The sequence below is a fragment of the Varanus komodoensis genome, unplaced genomic scaffold (genome assembly GCF_004798865.1).
Source record: "Varanus komodoensis strain SLA01 unplaced genomic scaffold, ASM479886v1 scaffold1, whole genome shotgun sequence".
Taxonomy (NCBI): Eukaryota; Metazoa; Chordata; class Lepidosauria; order Squamata; family Varanidae; genus Varanus; species Varanus komodoensis.
The window spans coordinates 77,982,553-78,001,734 of record NW_025335268.1 but is presented as its reverse complement, the minus strand read 5'-3'; the positions used below and the strand labels follow the sequence as shown (position 1 = coordinate 78,001,734).

The window sequence follows — 19,182 nt, the reverse complement described above, 5'->3', positions numbered from 1 at the left end:
TGGATAGTTGCAATGCAAATTTTGAGCATGTATGCCCACAGAATAAATATACTAGTGCCAATGATCACAGCTTTTTATATTTTGAGGGCAGCTGGACATTAGAACAGAAATTCAGATAGGTGGATAAAGATGTGCAGGTGAGACTGTGTGATTTCTCAGATCTCACAGTATAGTTCCAAAAGTTAGTCCAACCCATCAGTCGCACAATACACAATAGCATTCTTACTTAAATGTAAGCTGCAAAAGACTAATGGATGATCTCAGTAAATGACATGCTGTAATCAGCATGCAAGATGTGTTTTTTTTTTTAATGCTCAGTTTTTCGAAAGGTAACACTCACTTAAAGTTCTCCGTAGATGTGTCCTTTCAAAACAGATTTATCCAAACATACAGTGCATCATTATCCCATGCAATAGATACTGGAAGATTTTTTTGCAATCCAAACATCTTTTTTGGTCAGTTTTTTATTTGGTTGGTATTCTGCAATGGAAACCTGGGAATGAACGTCCAAGGCAGATGTTTAGCTCCTAAAAGAACTGCATTCTCAAGTTGATGGAAAACCAAAGTAAGTGTTTATCTGAAGGGGGGCATTTGAACATATTCCCAAAAACGTAAGTCCTCTTCATGTGGAGAGCATGCCCATTGGTGAGCTCCTCCTATGCTAGGGTTCCATATCTGGGGACTGTTTTCTGCATCTCTTCCAGTTGCATTATGAAATGACCGAGATCCATCAGCACTATACCACATGCTTTTCCCTTTCCTATTTCCTCTCCCAGCAAAGCAAGCTAGGCAGTAAGGGTCTCACTGATGAAGCGAAAATCTCAGGTGAAATACAAACCCAATTAGCTTAATGGGAGAGCTGCACTTCAGTTCGCAAAAGGAACGCTTTTGAACCGCAAAGCAACTTTTCATCCACAGAAGTTTCTCACCTGTCTCCCCCAGAATGTCCTCTACCTACTGGGTGTGAAGCAGGGTGAAACTTTCCACAACCACATGGATTTTTCCTTTATTGTAAAACTCATCTGCCCAGCCCTATTTTGGAATACCTAACTACACTTACCATTTCAGTATCAGAATGTAATTTCTGCGAAACTACACTCTCTGCATTCTCTAATGCAGATCTCCAACCATGTATTCAAGAGGTTGAATACATGGAGCTGTATGCAAAGTGAAGTGTCCCATTACCTGAACAGCATCATATGTCTTTTCTGTGAGAAACACCTCTAAGAAAGCTAGATTTCTTTTAATTTCTAAAATACAACTTCATTTAAAAATACATTTCCACTGCTTCATCTGACAAGTACAAAGATTTTAATGCTGAGATATAAGCAGTAGCTTCCTTCCAGCCACAAAGCATCCATAGCAACCTTGTATGATGCATCACTAGATCTGTATGTTTTTCCCACCCTTCACCTCCACAAAGATTCCTTATCCTTTCTTTTCTTCAAGCCCAATGCTCACAGGGCTAGCTTGTAGCAGGGAGACTGGTCAGTGATGCACCATATCCAAACTACTCCAAGGGCTTTTATTTATTTAGGATATTTTTATCCCATCCTATACCAATTGTCTCTGGACGGCTTACAATTTAATAAATAAACAATAAATACAGCATACAAGGCATTTATAGCACATGATCGCAACATGGTCATTTGTGGGCTCTTTAGATGCAAGCATAATGCTCCAGATTCACTTCTTTTTTTGAAGAACCTTTTTTACAGGATGGGGAAATGGGGATTATTATATTCAAATGGGTAAATGGTGCTATTTCTTCTCATGTGTTAGAGTTATTCCACTATAGTACAGTTCCACCTATAGGTTAGGAATGTCTAGAAACTGAATGTCAGTGCTGTGGTGAAACAGACAACATGCAGCAACTGATAACTTGTGTAGAAAAGTCCCAAAGCGAAACGAAGTGACACAAAACTTAGAAGAAATGTGGCGAATACAGGACATGCTAGGGCCTTAAGAGAAAGCCAAGCACAAAAGAGAAGCAACACATTTTAACATCTTCTAAAAATCAAGGTATTTGAAACGTATTACAGGGCAATGTTACAGGAAAATGTGTATGCAAATAAGTCAACTTTATGAATCCTGCCATCAACCGGGAGCAAAATATTTATTTTGTCTGCTAGCCAGTCCCCATAACTTTGGAAAAAGCAAGTCAACAGAGCAGCATTGCTTCAAAACTGCAAAACCTTACCTCTCTCTGTGAGAAGCCTGATTAGTAGGCCTGATCAGAGCCAAACCAAGACATTTGCCCAGAGACAAGGACAAGATGGTAGTTCTCCCGGTGCATGCACAACAGGTGACTGGCCTGGCAGTTGAATTCTTTGGTCCCAGCAATACTGCAGCACCCACTTCTGCTCCCGAAGGAGCACAGGCTGCCTGGGACACGGCTCTGTCCCAACACCACCGCCAGCAACTGTCACCTGAAAGGATTGCCTCACTTTGCCTAATGGCAGGGCCAGTCCTGCTACTGAGCACCTGTGCCTAAGTCTTTTCAGGTAACGATCCTATGCAAATTCAGACTGCAAACTGTTACACAACTCCCAGCATTCCCTAGTCAACCTGCCTTGGGAAATGTTTAGACTGGAAAGTCCCACATGTATAGGATTTCACCCTTAAAGTACACATTTCAACATTGGTGAGAGTTGCCCTACCCTCTTCCTTCCTTCCTTCCTTCCTTCCTTCCTTCCTTCCTTCCTTGGCAGAATAAACCAATGTGTGATGATAGGAGGGAGAAGTGGAACACGTCTAGAGTACTGATTCACTCACTCACTCATATAAAAAATGTAACACCACTTCTCAAAATGAGATCAGTGGTTCAGCATCTTTGGAAAGACAGTTCTACCACTGTTGGGACTGGGCACAGCATCTCTGTGCAGACTGGATCTGATCCTGATTCAGACTGGAAGGAGGGGAAGCTACCAAGGAATTCAGGCCACAGGAATGAAACATGAGTGAGAATAGTTGTGATAATCAAGGCGACCCTTTGAAACTGTAGGACTGTAGAGGGGAGAAAGGGGTGGAGGGACTCAGGGATCCAAGAGTGAGAGGTCAAACAAAGGGAAGCTCAGTGCAGCATTCTAAGTGACTGGCCACAAGGGCTGCCACCATGTGGAAGGACCAGCCCTTAAAGCAGGGCTTGGTAGCCCATCCAGCTTGATCCTCCGGACTAATTTCATGTCAGTTTTCATTTATGATACTGTAAGTGTAGAGGTATAGCATTAAGCTATTTGGGCTCTGATCCTTTGACTCTTTTGTTTGTATATGTTTCTAGTCTGTACCCTGAGGCCAGGCTTGTGCGACCATAATTTACACATAACAGCTAACTGATTGGAACGACAACAGACAGCCTGTCTACCAAAAGTGAAGGAGGAGGCACCTGACAGACACATTTTATAACTCTGATACTTCCTCTGATATTCAGGATGGTACGCAATATACTGTACACAATAATTCCATCGCTTATCCTCACAATAATCCTGTGCTATCAGTTGGAGGGTGCGGGGAATGAGCACAGGTATGAGAGAGCGAGACTAACCCAAGGTCTAAGAGTGGCACAGCCCACCAAATGTTCACAGCATGCCAGGAACCCTGGATCGTTAGTATATGCAAACCTTTCACCACACTGAACACAGGTAGTTTTGTATTGTCTCAGCAAACGCTGCCAATACTGAAGTGCGTATCATACAAGTCAAATTTTATTTTATTATATCATATGCCAGTTGTATAATTCATAACACAATTTACAGAGCTTCTAGAGCTCTAGCAGGATTTGGCTTTTCGAGGTTGCATACTTTTTATTTCTAATTTACAGAAAAGAAAAATCCCCAATCTAGCAGAATTTGAGTTGAGAAGTCCCTCTTTCAGCCATTTTTACTTGATGTTCCACTTTTTAAAAAATATGGCTTGGTTATCATGCAAAAATGGTAAGCAGAGCTATTTGCCATCTGTTGAAGCAGAGCACACATTTTTCTGGTTGCTCTTCCCTCCCTTTAATTATTCTTCAGAAATTCTTTACTACAATAGTGGATGACGTGCTTCCAATTTATCACTGCATTCTGCGCAGGCACAGATTTGCCACTGAGTTTCATATTAGTCCATCTTCTATGTCTGTGTGTCAAATGACTTCAAGCAAGGCTATTTTTTCAAGTTTCCATTCTCTTGTCTTTCCACAACCTACAGAAGAAACCTTAGTTCAGGTAGTGCCTCTGATAGAATTTAATGCCTACATAAAAGTAATGGTCCTTTTTGTATTTCAAAATGCCCTTGAGAATGTGGTTCAGGGCCAATGTCTACTAGAGACTGATAGCTCTCCTTCACTCACTTCACCATGGTACCATGTAGATTAAAAGCAGGCCTTTTGCTGCTCCAAGTGATTTTTTACAATCTATTTTTAAACAAAATGTTTTCTAGTGCATCTTGAAGGGAGGGACACAAAGTAATGCCCATATGGAGGCCAGGTTACATTTTGCCTGAGCACTGTCAAATCTAGGAACAGGGGGGTCTCATATGCACAATGGACCTGAACACAAAAGCCCTGTAGGGTGAGCTGAGAAGAGTAGCAGCCTTGATTTTGCATCTCTAGATTGGCTGTCAAGTAAATTGCACTGCCAGAGGACGACTACGGACAGTATTTATTCCTAAAATTTTGTCTGTCCCACTCACAGGTTGTCAATCCTTCCCTTGGGAGACTCAATGCGAGTCCAAAAGTGTCTCAGGAGGGGGGAGGAAGTGCATTCACATTTGGTCAACACATTATCTGTGTGTGTATTTTAACTGCAGTTGACCTTTCATTAAAAGCAATGACAAAATTATAACTGTTTTATTCCCTTCTGGCCACTTAAATGCAGCCTGTCACACAAAATTCATCCATTCAAAACTGTTTCAGTGCCTGGTGCATATACACCTCACCTTGCCAGTGAGAAATTCATTGATAATTGATAATGCCATTTTCTTTCTCCATCTGGAGTCCTTTTAAGTAAATTTTATCAGCTGCCCAGAGATCAGTTTGAGGATCGCAAACTTCTAACTCCTCAGAGTTGCATTATGGGAATCTGATAGTAAATTTCTTAATGCTTTTTACATTCAATGAGTCTGAACCATGACAGAAGGGTTGGTCCAGATTAAGTTAGCTGAACATAGATTCCATTAATAATATTAACAGGTCCCATATATTTTACTAAGATCTAAGTCCAACTAAGTTTAGAGTCAGTCCTGCAACCTGATTCCAAATGGACAAGGAAACTAAGAGTATGACAACACAAACCCACAGAATGGTTGCAAACAATACAGACAGTGGTGGAGAAGTGCCGTATTGGTCTTCATGACACTTTCCCTTCCTGCTCTTTTCTCGAGCTGGAGACTCCTGTGCATTCAGATAGTGTGGATTTATCCCACTGGGTCATTACTATAGTGTGAACCTATGACAGACATGCATACTTCTTCCTCCCCCATTACTTGCACAGGAAGTTTGATCTGATCCTGACCTGCTCTTTCTTTGATGCTGCCTTTAAAAAGCACGTACTGCCAGGAGTAAGCACAAAAGTCCAGCAGAAGTAGGTCAGTTTTTCTCTGGTGCACCAACTATATTCAAGCATCACAAAACTTTTCATCCTAAACCAATCCTTTTCTCTTAAAAAGAAATACAACGCTGATGCTAACCCTAGATGTCAGCACATCAGTTCTTGGTATGGCCCCAAATTCTCTTAACACACACATTTCTTGAGAGGTAAAGGGAAGAAGTATACTTAAGGAGACAAGGCATGTCTACAGCAATGTTTCACTGCAAACACAGATGTCCATATACATAGGACATCTCAGGAGAATGCTCTAGGACAGTGAATGCATGCATGTGCACATACGGGTGCCCACATGTATCAGCCCTCTTCTGCTCTCTAGCAGTATTGGACTACAGCTCCCAGAATCCCCTAGGCAGCTCTGTATTAAGCTTCTTAGTGGATACAAACACTTGATCAAACCTTTTTATTCATTAGCCAAGCCTTAGGCCAATAAGCTACTAACCCAGATTCGGTCTCCTGTTTCTGACTTTACCCCCTCATAAACCTTACAAGTTAATTGCACATGTCCTGCACAATTTTAGGGAGGTGTGCAGAGCAGGCCCCCAATACGGTGTCTGAGAAGAAAAGTTTTCCAGAAGAGCTAGTCGGGAAGGAAGAACAGATTAGTCCATGAGAACCCACTCATCCCGAGCAGCCAAGAGGCCATGGGTCTTCATGGGTGACTGAACTGTTCAGCTCTATTCATCCCCCTTCTCAATGCATAATAACAGAACAGCAGTGCTCTCATAATACAGGCCTCCCCATTCTTTCGCCTTTTATCATCATTCATATCTCAGCTATGACATGACTGAAAGGGATTCTGATGGGAAATGTGCTTCAAATTAGCATATTTCCCTTCCATACAATGGAGGCATTAAGCTGCTGCATTTTGAAAGACTAAACAAAAAGCAGCAAGACTTTTTAAAGCAGCAGTGTTTGAAGTTTAATTGTCTGCCTATTTCCAACTCTTTTTTCTTTTCTTTTTTTTTCTTTTTAAAGAAAGGAACACATGTTTGAATTGAACATTTTATTACTAGAAAACAGCAGAATGATAAACATTGGGTGTTAAAAACCTCAAGAAAGATGATTATACCTACACTGATTTCTGAACCTCATCATTGCTGCTAACACATCTTTATTTCATTCAGCCTTGTATTCCAAGGTTCTGGAGCCCATTCATGATTTCAGCATTTAAATGACTAGGAGAGTCTAAATAATTCATTTCAGTACTTAAAGAAGTTGCTTCCTAGTGGTGGTATGCTGGCTTTTTCCCCATGCAAAAAGCTGGGCAGGCACAGTTAAGGCTTAACCAAAAAGCAACAAATAGGGTGAGAACTAAAACTGATACATTTGGAAAGAGACAGAAGAGTTCAAATAACTAGGAAGGAAACAAAAGGGAGAAATTAAGAAAGAAAAACATTCTGATTGCATGAATTATTATATACACAATTCACCTTACTTGGAATATTAACAGCTAGATAAGTGTTGTTTGAAATGGGAAGCTGAACTCTGCTTGCTATGAAAAAGTAACCCAAAGTTGAAATGAAGATATCAGTTCTGATTGAGAGAGGGGAACGGAATCATCTTGTCTCCTTCAATTTTATATTTGTAGAGAAGGAAAGCATTTTTCATTTACAAGAAGCCTTAAGCACAAGACCCTGAAAAACCAAATATTTTCATAAGATGCACTGTACAGAAAGATAGTTCAGAAACACCTTGCTTTAATGCTTCATTTCTGGATTTTCCTTAACTATAATACACATATGACAAACTAGAATTCATTATCTTCAATATTTCCCAACTGGAAAAAGAAAGTTTAGGCTCTCCTGCAGACAGCTTCTCCCTACAGGGTAGATTTATCAGAACTTCAGCAGAAAAAATTTCCTGTGAGGAAGGACACCTTGGTCTCCTTGGAGCCTTTTCAGACATACACACATGCCATGTATGGAAAATTTCCACGTTTTTCCTGCATTTCTTTATTTTTATGAATAATAGGGCAATTCACCCTCCTGTTCCAGGGTTTGCTTAATGTTTAGAGAATCACTGTGAAACAAATACCAGATTGATTGGGGCCTGCATAGTGATTTGGACCTCTTGGGAGAGGCAGGAAGCTCTTATCTCCTCCTCACTCTTTCCTACTTTTTGCCCTTCTACCTGCACGTCAGCAACGACTATGGCAAAATTTTCCTTCCAGTAATTCTAGGAAGGGAAGATGATGGCATCCAAAGCTCTGTTGAAGTGAAGTCTTTTAGAAGTGATAATGTGAAGTGAAAAAACCTCAACCTGCCCAGTAGTAGGGCTGCCCTCGCTCACAAAACGCATGTTTTGGGTGCCATCTGGAAATCTGTCAATTAGTTTATTTACTCCATGACAGACAATATCAAACCTACTATAATAAACCAGTGAGCATGTTCCCAGAGTAGGCAGAGAAGCTAGACGATGCTGTTTCTCAGAAAGTTTTATTCTATAAGAAGAATGCAGCACTTCAGGCCTCCAGGATTTTCTTAGAAGCCTAATCTGGTCTTCTGGAGTTTCTCAGATGGCCTCACCTCCTTTCTCTTGACCACCAATAATGTGGTAGTTTCCCAGCTTTTGCGTGGTTTTCCCATGTTCCAGAAGACTGAAATGACTTTCTTAAGTATAGTTGCTGGCAGTAAGAACTTTACGCTAAGAGATGCTTGTATTGTTTGGTGTTCTAGACCCAGTTCTACAGCATTCAAACTCATTTGGAACTAGAATGCAGCCTTTGAGAGCTTTTCTGAAACTGAATTCAGCCCTTTCCCAGATGGAATTTTTAGAATATCCAACCACCTTTAAGAAAGATGTTCTCGCATCTACTTGAAAAAAATCCTTCTTAGTTCAGTGTATTTTGTGCTACACAAATAGAACTGCTATTCCAAATTGTATCTTGTAGAACTGCAATAAATTAATTTACCTTGCAACACACATATATATAGGGGATGAGAGAAAGTGAAGGTCATCAGTTCAATCAGTGTTATTGCAGTAGGATCCATAATAATCCAGTTCATAACATTCATCAAGCAGAAGAGAAGCAATTAATGAACTGTACCAAACTCAAAAGCATGTAAGAAAAAACTAAGTTAGTTTAATATTAAGGAAATTTAGGGCACTATAGACTAAAATTCTTGAATCTGCCAAAACTGGAGCCTACTTCTAAGAATTGCATTCATAGCTGGTACGTTTAGAATGTTCCTTTTTGAGAAATTATCATTAATATTTTACTGAAAACATTTAATAATCACTTTTCAACCCACCAAGACTTGCAAAGCAATGTATAATATTGTAAAATCCAATTATATAAACACAGCTTAGAATAAATAAAAAATAAAACACAAAATGAAACATTATTTAGAACAAGCCAACACTGTTTTTAAAGCCAAACACTAAAGTTAGTTTGGTTTTAGTCTGCCTAAAACCTACTAGGGATGAAGCCAACCTGACCTCTTTTGGGAGGAAGTTCCATAGACCAGCTGTAGAAAACTGTTTAGTGTTCCTTAATGCATACAGCTTTACTAGCAAGGCCATGCCATTTTTCAGAAGAAAGATCCTTAGGTTACATATGAATTCCACTGATGTCTGGATAAGGATTTATAGTTACATAAAGGCAATGTAAAGTCAGTTTCCATCTGAAATCACACGGCAACATCATGCACAAAACATTAACGAATCTGCTACTGTCATGAAATAGCCTTCCTTTTCAAAGGGGTAATACTCATGCATTAGTGCCTCTCTAGGATTTTATTCCTCCAGCTTGCTATCTCTTTACTCTTCCATATAAAATGTGTCCCTTTCACTAGTTCTGTATTTCTCCCACTTAAAACATTTACAGAGGTTGAAGAACATATGATGAACCTCCTCCTCCTCTTCTGTGCTACAATATGTACAGAAGCTACTTATTTTGGCTAATATTGTTAATAAACCCAATTAGTGAGAAATGTCCAACATGAAGAAAGGGGAAAAAACCCTCAGAAATTTAATTAAAGAAAAGCAGTCAAACTGCCATCAGGAGCTTTCAAAAAGAAAAGTTGACACCAAGAAAGCAAAGCTTAATATGAGCCAACTGGCTGAAGAGCACTCCCTCCTCTCCTTTTGGCATGACCTTGAAAGAGAATGATTTGTCCATCACCGGCCATTTTTATATTGTACATCTGGATTCTTTGTGCAGCCTTTCCTCCAACCCCATAGCCTTTGCTTTCTCAATTTGCAACACTTACATGGCCAGACATAATTAGTAACCCTTCCCTCAAGTTACTGCCTGAAAGCATTTGATCATCAGACCTTAATTGGTCACATGATTCACATAACATCAGAAAAATCAAAGCTATGCCACTGGCCAAGCCTATTCCAACAGAGGAGTCTTTTGTTGTTCTGGAAAGAGTTATAGTGAGATATTTGTCACAGTGTTCTCTCTTGGGGAAAGCAGGATTAGTTTGGTTACAAACATATTTATCAATATACACAATTTTATTAGCTTGTGGGTACAAATACAGTACTTATTTATGGGTGCAAACCTATGCATGCTTATACATAAAAAATGACTGGTTAGGGAAATTTGTAAATTATAAGATTTCTTTTCTGTCTAAGCATGCTATAGGTTTGCATCCCTAGGCTGCTGCATTTGGAGGAATGCCAGTTATCCTAACATTTAAGAAAGGTTAATGTAATGTATTGATACCATGGCAATGCGATGGTGCTAAGCAAAAAATTGCTACTGTTATTGATCATTAGAAGTGGGTGGAGCACCAGATCTCCTTTATAATCAAAATAGGTCAGTGCAGAAATAATTACTGTTGCTCTTACTGCTGATGATATTTAGGGACAAAGCAGCAATGCTTTGTTAGTGACAAGTAGGTGCCTTCTAGGCAGGTGCCACATGAAAGGCATCAACAAGAGATGGCTATCAACGTTATCATGCTCTGGCTTATGAACTCCTTCTTGCAAAGGAATACTCGACGGTTGCTCTTAGAAACAAAATACACATCCCTGGACTGATGTTAGCAAGCCTTGAAATAGGATTGAAACTAGGATTAAGATAATTTGCTATATGAATTACAGATCAGGATAGCAAATCTGATGGGTAAAGACCCAAAGCTTGATTCAGCAAAAGTGGATATCCAAGAAAAAAGCTCAGGAAGGATGCCAGATATTAATCTGTCCAGTTAAATGCTGCCAGAGACCATGCACAATTTTCCATTAATCATGATTTACACATATTTCTATCTAAACAACTTCCTGGCAGAATAGTTCTTTAGCAGAAACACAACACTCCTAGGGAGAAATTTGTTGTTGTTAGTCGCAAAGTCATGTTCGACCCAGCACGACCCCATGGACAACACTCCTCCAGGCATTCCTGTCCTCCACCATCTCTTGGAGTCCACGTAAGCTCACACCAACTGCCTCAGTGACTCCATCCAGCCACCTCATTCTCTGCCATCCCCTCCTTCTTTTGCTGTCTATTGTTCCCAGCATTAGGCTCCTCTCCAGTGAGTCCTTCCTTCTCATTAGGCGGCCAGAGTATTTGAGTTTTCTAAAGAGCAGTCAGGGTTGATCTCCTCTAGGACTGACCGGTTTGATTGCCTTGCTGTCCAAGGGACTTGCAGGAGTCTCCTCCAGCACCACAATACAAAAGGCTCAATCATTTGGCGCTCAGCCTTCCAAGTTAAACAGACAGGGAGACAGTTTACAGCCTTGCCGAACTTCTTTCTCAATTTTGAACCAATCAGTGGTTCCGTGTCCAGTTCTCACTGTTGCTTCTTGCATACAGGTTTCTCAAGAGACAAATAAGATGGTCTGGTACTCCCATCTCATTAAGAACTTGCCACAGTTTGTTGTGATCCACACACTCAAAGGCTTTAGCATAGTCAATGAAGCAGATGTTTTTCTGGAACTTCCTAGCTTTCTCCATGATCCAGCGTATGATGGCAATTTGATCTCTAGTTCCTTTGCCTCTTCAAAATCCTGCCTGTACTTCTGGTAGTTCTCGGTCCACATACTGCTGGAGCCTAGCTTGTAGGATTTTGAGCATAACTTTGCTAGCATGTGAAATGAGTGCAATGGTGCGGTAGTTTGAACAATCTTTGGCATTGCCCTTCTTTGGGATCGAAATGTAAACTGACCTTTCCCAATCCTGTGGCCACTGTTGAGTTTTCCAAATTTGCTGGCATAATGAGTGTAGCACTGTTACTGTATCTTCTTTTAGGATTTTGAATAGCTCAGCCGGAATACTGTCACCTCCACTAGCTTTGTTGTTGCTCAGACTTCGTAAGGCCCATTCGACTTCACATTCCAGGATGTCCGGCTCGAGGTCAGTGACCACCCCATCGTGATTATCAGGGACATTAAGTTCTTCCTTGTATAGTTCTTCTGTGCAATCTTGCCACCTCTTCTTAATCTCTTTTGCCTGTGTTAGGTCCCTGCCATTTTGGTCCTTTATCATGCCCATCTTTGCATGAAACATTCCCTTCATATCTCCAATTTTCTTGAAGAGATCCCTGGTCCTCTCTATTCTATTGTTTTCTTCTATTTCTTTGCACTGTTCATTTAAGAAGGCATTCTTATCTCTTCTAGCTATTCTCTGGAATTCTGCATTCAATTGTTTGTATCCTTCTCTGTCTCCCTTGCCTTTTGCTTCCCCTCTTTCCTCAGCTATTTGTAAAGCTTCCTCAGACAGCCATTTTGCTTTCTTGCATTTCTTTTTCTTTGGGATGGTTTTAGTTGCTGCCTCTTCTACAATGTTGTGAACCTCCGTCCATAGTTCTTCAGGCACTCTGTCTATCAGAACTAATTCCTTAAATCTAGTTGTCACCTCTACTGTATATTCATCAAGGATATGATTTAGGTCATACCTGAGTGGCCTAGTGCTTTTCCCTACTTTCTTCAACTTAAGCCTTAATTTTGCAACAAGAAGCTCATGATCTGAGCCACACTCAGCTCCTGGTCTAGTTTTTACTGACTGTATAGAGCTTCTCCATCTTTGGCTGCAGAGCACATAGTCAATCTGATTTCTGTGCTGACCGTCTGGTGATGTCCATGTGTAGAGTCGTCTCTTGGGTTGTTGGAAAAGAGTGTTTGCTATGACCATCATATTGTCTTGACAAAATTCTACCAGCCTGTACCCTGCTTCATGTTGTACTCCAAGGCCAAACTTGCCTGTTATTCCGGTTATCTTTTGGCTTCCTACTTGAGCATTCCAATTCCCCATGATTCCCCATTAGAAGGGAGAAATAGGCTTACCTGATAGGGTAGGGGCAGACATCCATGAGACTTGTGCTGTATATAATAGCCATTCTTTGCCATCATATGATTGTGAATAGTTTGGAGCTGTGTCTGTATTTCAATTTGAGGGGAATGTCACTGTAAATGCATCCCAATTAGTCTTTTGTGAATTGAACTATCTATTATCTTACCCAGGTAGGTCCATGTATCCCACATCTTAAGATTTGTAGGTGATACTCTGTTCAAGGTGGCTTCTACTTATTGTATGACAACAGAAAAAGCCTTTTGTATTGTAAACCCACATTTGTGGAACATTCTCTCAATGAAAGTACAAATGGTCCTGATATTTCGGCACAAGTTTGTTTTTGTTTGTTTTCATTTTGAGGCTTATGTTTTTACTGCCTTTATAACTATTTACCTGTTTCATTATTGTATTTTAGTGCTTTAATTACAGATTGTCATTCCACAATCATTTTGGGGGTTATTATTTACTCTTGACCATCCTGCACACTACTGTATTCCTGATCACTGTGGGTGGGCGGGAAAAATAGACAGGGAAGAAATCAGACAGAAATTGATGCATTTAAAACATGGTACTGGGGAGAGCTTTCTGAATATCCTGCACTGAAAGTAAGATGAACAAATTAGTCCTAGGTCAAATTAAACCAGAACTTTCTCTGGAAATCGACACAACAAAACTGAAATTTTTGTACTTCGGGAACATCACAAGAAGGCAAGCCTCATGATAGTCATGCTAGGGGAAATCAAAAGAGGAAAGCAAGACCACCTATGAGATGGACTGACATCATAAATGAAGACACAACCTTGAATTTACAGGAGCTGAGCAGGGATATGAAGAACAGGGAATTCTGAAGTGCATTCATTGCCATGGTTCCTATGCAACATTGCCAGCATTAACATGCATGATTCTGTCTACTAACCAGAATGGAAGGAAAAGAGTTAATGCCATGGATAAAGGGAGACTGACCTCTCTGTTTGTAATGTGTCTTTACTTCCCTGTTTCTCCTCTAACCTCACTTAGAAAGGTAAAGGGGTCCCCTGCCCCAGACTGGAGAGAAGCATGTTCTCTGTCCACTCTTCTAAACTCACCATCAAAAAATGGATCTACCTTTTGAACCAAGGCGTTCTGCATGAACAAAATCTCTCCTTCATGCAAGTAACATATGGATTATTTATGAGTAAATAAACCTCTCTTACCCTCCATGTAGATTCTAATAGATCTAGATGCAAGCAACAGCCTCTTAACTAAATCCGCAGGTTAATGCTTACTTCGGCTGCATCTATATATAACCAGAGCAGTACGCCATAAGTCAGAGATGACATGACAGCATGCAACAACAAGATTCTAGAGGGAAAATGGATGATATCGGGGGGGATAAATACATCCTGGACTGTACTGAAATCTCATGCAGGATAAACGTTTAATAAATGTTACTTGAAAATTCGTGTCCTGATTTAGCCAAGGATAAACTAATCTGCTTGCGGATTTCTTCCACTGTTTGCACCAGTAACTGTCAGTTTCAGAAGTTATCTAGCTTCCTTGGTTACATGTCGTGTAGAAGCACCAATTCCAAAATTTACAAATATATCAGCCCCTTGATGTATTAATGAAACACCAAACTTTTTAACCCTTCTGGGACTGAGCTTATGGGAGTGCTTACATCCCTTTCCCCAACCATCTGTTTGACTGTGAGGCAAAATCCAGTTGTGTGTGCTATAATCAAAAATTGTCTAGATCAGGCAATTAGATTATTCTGCCAACACATTTGCTAAATTAAAAGTACGCACATGGCTTTCCACATAAAATTCCTATTCTTTGAAAGGAAACACGCACACATATTGGTCTCATGTGGTCTGCCATGGTCCCTCCACAATCACTAGGGTGAATTAGAGACAACTAACAGGTGTTACAAATATAATAACTATATTTACCATGATTACATCTAACCTTATTGCCTTCTAATTTGATATTTAGACAACCAACAGAAGTGAAAAGTTATTTTATTGCACAGCAATAAAATGTTGTGCTGATTCTCTAGAAAATCAGTTCAGTATGTGGGTAGAAGACCTTTTTATAATAAAACAAAAATACTAGAGGTGTATAATTATTCCCTTGTATGTTTATGAGTTGCTTTTCCATTTTAAGATTTTATCTTGCCACAGTCAGCTTTCAGTAATTGGCATCTCTCTGGCCAACCTTAAATATATTAAGGAGTTGTGCCACTGTACTATATATATCATTAATATCATTGTTATTAATAATACTAGTTGTAGGTATTGCAGGAATAATTTAAATACCCAGTCATATGAGTAAAGCACCTGGCCATTTTCCCTCTTTCTTTCAGGCATTTTAACTTTTCTGTAACAGACTGGTGCCATGCAGGTAATCTTTGTAAATCAAGGCAATGATTTTCATAAATTAAACTGGGAAGATGGAAGGAAGTAGCTGAAGTAGTAAATAATGGAAGTAAATTGGACCAGCATGTGCAGGGTAGTTAACAAGCCACCATGGCTTATTAACCATCCTCATCTTACGCAAGCTGGTTCATTCTCTTTAACTGTATGTAATGAATGTATAAAAGCTGCTGCTGACTAGTAATGTCACCAGTCACAGGAGAGATACATTTTTCAGAGATGCCCCCAGGCTAACTGTAAAATGTTTATGTAGCCCAGTTGCAATATGTATATGAAGCTCAACAAGATGTTTAACAATGTTTTCCTTTTGTTAGAAATGTAAACAAATGTATTGAATTGTCCATTTGTGCAATTCCTGAAGAAGGCTCAGAGGTATGTAGCACAGAGCAAAAACAACCACTACACACGCGCGCGCGCGCACACACACACACACACACACACAGAGGGATATATATGATATCCTAGACTTTGCCCCTCTTATTGCCAGAATGTGTTTTTGAATGTTGTCCAGTTCGGTCAGGCTTTACAAATTAGAAATGTGCACCATGAGCTCAGCTTCTGATTTGCACAAACCAGAAACAGAGCCTATGTCTGAACATTTTGGATGTTATGGCATAGCTAGTTCCCATAAGGGAGAGAAGGAGGTGAAGCATGAAAGGGGATGGAGAAGAATGAGAACACTGGACCAGGACTAGGGCCCAAAAGCCAATTCATTTGGGTTTTTTGTGTGATCTGAATCCTTGGCTTTCATGAATAACTGTTCCAGCTCAATGTAACAGCCTCTACATGTGTTTGTGCCTGCAAGTACATTGCCTTTGCAAGAGAGCTCAACTTAAATGCTCTTTTCCCACTCATTTTATAGCACAACGGAAAGCAAAGGTGCACTGCCATGTTTAACCATGAAGCATTGGCCATTTTACACTTCCATGTTTTCTCTGTGATAACTGCAAGTATAACTGTAACTATAACTCGTATAATTATACTTTCTAAATGCAAGTATAACTACTGCATATAACTACTGCAACTGCACCTGTTCCCCAGTTGTGGCCTCTGTCCCCACTTTGGTATCTTCTGCAAATTCCGCAAGGGCGTAGACTGGCTACCCCCTCCTCCACATCACTGACAAAGAAGTTGAACAGAATCGGTCCCAGAACTGTATCTTTATTATCATATTGCATCTTTAGCCCAAAATATTCCAATTTATTTATTTTTATTTAATACTGAATTACTTATCCCACCCTTCAGTTACAAGATCGCTATAAAAGAGCTCACAATTAGATTTTTTTTAAAAAATGCAACATAATAAAGGACAGCTGCAATTTTAAGTGGTAGAAGCATAAAATAGTTATAGAAGCAAGTTAAAAATCACAATAACCAAATTATATTTCTAAAGAAAAGAAATAAAATGAAAAGTTTATCTTCTGCTTGAAAAGCAAAGCAGACATAAGCTGATCTCCTTAGGAAGAACAGTTAAAATTCTGCCACCAGAATTAAGGTCCTTTCACTGGGCATTCCTGAATGCAGTGAAATGGTGGGAGCAGCTTAACTCTGACAGTGAAGAGCTCACAAGCAAGAGTATATGGTAAATTACAGGTGTTCAGTCCAGATCAGCTATGGCAAGTGTACCATAAAGTAAGTTAACATCACTTGATAGCTGCCACCTCACCTGTTTGTAGAACCCCCATATGTTGCCGGAGCTGCATAGATGCTTCTTCACCATGCCCTCTCCCATGCAGCTACATCAGTAGCTGAGCTACAGATGCAGTAGCAACGACTGCGTAGGCCTGGCCTTTCTCAGTGGCTCAGGGCTCCAGAATATTCCCACAGGAAGAAGCTCCTGCACTGCTGTAGTAATGCATGAAGCGGACTTTTGTGAACCGGCCTTTCCAGATAATCAGCAGTAATACATTTGAAAGGATGTTCTTAGCTGAGAGGGAAAGCCACCTTTCTTTATGATTTCATAAGGACTTAACATTTTAAAGTGAAAACAACTATCTGTACAGAAAGAAAATTGGCCAATAGAGAATAATCAGTATACCCAAATATAATAAAACTTCTCTAGACACATACTTACACCTTAGGCAAATCAATAAAAGAATGTAGTGAGACCTAAGTGCCTTAGAGTGTCAGAAATGTCACGACTTACAGCCTTACAGTGACAGGAGTTAGGATATCAATAAGTAAAGCCACTGTGTCAGCAAAGGATTAAAATAAAAACAAAACAGGCCACATTAGATAAAGAAGCAAATACAGATGTCCATTAGAAATGCTGTATACATTCTGACAATGGTCCTTGTCCTGAAAGAAGCAGCTTTTACAGTTTTCAGAAATTACTGAAAATATTTTGCATATGCAACCCTAAATAGAAGGCTACAGATTAAGAATAAGTTTCATTCCTGAGAATGTCCTTAAGATGAATTTGTATGTAAGTCAGATCACATGACTAAGGCAAATGTTTGCCTTAGAATATGTATATATTTTCCCTTTCTGTGCATATAAAACACTTAAGAAACTTCCATATTCACTAAAACATCTTAAGCACAACGCAGCATTGTAATAACGATAATAAAACAGTAATAAAGTAACTACAGGTACTGAAGAGAGAGAGAACCTGTATGTATGTGTGTAGGTAAACAATATTGGAAAAAGTTGTAGCTTACCTCTTATGCCTGTTTTAATGTATGTTTGAGCTTCACTGTGCGTCCATCTTTAATTTTAATGTGAGGCCAATCGAAAGTAACTTGGATCATTAAACGTGACTTACTAATCCCTCATTATCTTCTGAAGTTCTTTAAGAATGGGCTGTTAGAGCAATGTAGTTCAGTGCCTGCTTATTACATTCAAAACACTTTAATCCAAATTAGTCTCGGTTGGTCCATGCACAGGTGCAGAGCTGGCTGAGCATCTGCTGAGCTTCCAGTTCCAGTTTCTGATGGAGTAGAAGCAAATGTGTCTGAGACATTGAAAAGCTTGTTGGAGGAGGTGAAATCATTTGGCCTAAGGAAATGGATTTCTCTGACTATCTTTAGGGAACTACACGGCCACTGATGATGTGTCGCCAAATGTGTCACATAGTTCCCTATAGATATTCATGGCATTTTGCAAGGGAGATTCATATAGACTTTATAGTAGCCCACACGTTTGCATTTATTTATTTAGGATATTTCTAGCCCATCCATCACTTTCGTCTCTGGACGGCTTACAATAAAAGCTATAAATGCAGCGCATGTATGTGTATGTATGGGTTGTTCGTAACCTGGACATTTGTAACCTGGAGACTACCTATATTAAATATACCATTCATTCATCAGGACAGTATGATTTAAAAATCAGTTTTCTGAGAAATTTCCTATTAAGAAAGAAATGACTCATACAGCAGTTGCTAGAATATTGGGTTGCAATAGGGAAAACCACAGTCGAAACCCCACTCAGCAATAACAGCAATTTGATGGCCTTAAGCTAATCACCAAGCCTTAGCTCAACTTAGCTCAAAGTTATATTGTGATGGTAAATGCCACTTTGGGGCCCTTGGAGAAATGACAAGATAGGATACCGATAAATAACGCTTTAGAGTGCCCAATAGCTTTAAATTGTTGGTATGACCCTCAAATATCTGAAACCTAAATAGCACTGGACACAATATACTTGGAAGGTCTTTTTTCTTTCAAAATCCTGGAAGGAACAGATTTTCCACAGCAGCACAACATGCTGAATTATGTTTGTGCAATTCTCCATGCCTATTTTAAGGTTTTCTTCAGGACAGATCATAAGATCTGTATCCTTTAACATAATAAGTTCATACAGCAACATAAAAAGATGTCCCTGTGAAGTGCCTATTTATAGTTCATTCAGAGAACAAATGTCAATGCTTTCTCAATAGATTTCCTTTTTCTTGCTTAAATGCACTCAGTTGAGAATGCAAGGGTGGAGGAAGAAAAGATTACAT

The 19,182-nt window shown here is 39.6% G+C and overlaps 1 protein-coding gene across 1 annotated transcript in view; it reads right to left on the bottom strand.

Annotated features, from left to right (window-relative positions):
• The window catches only part of GPM6B (glycoprotein M6B), a 99,623-nt gene that overhangs the window by 32,328 nt on the left and 48,113 nt on the right, over positions 1-19,182 (bottom strand). The gene's annotated exons all lie outside the window — the stretch shown is intronic.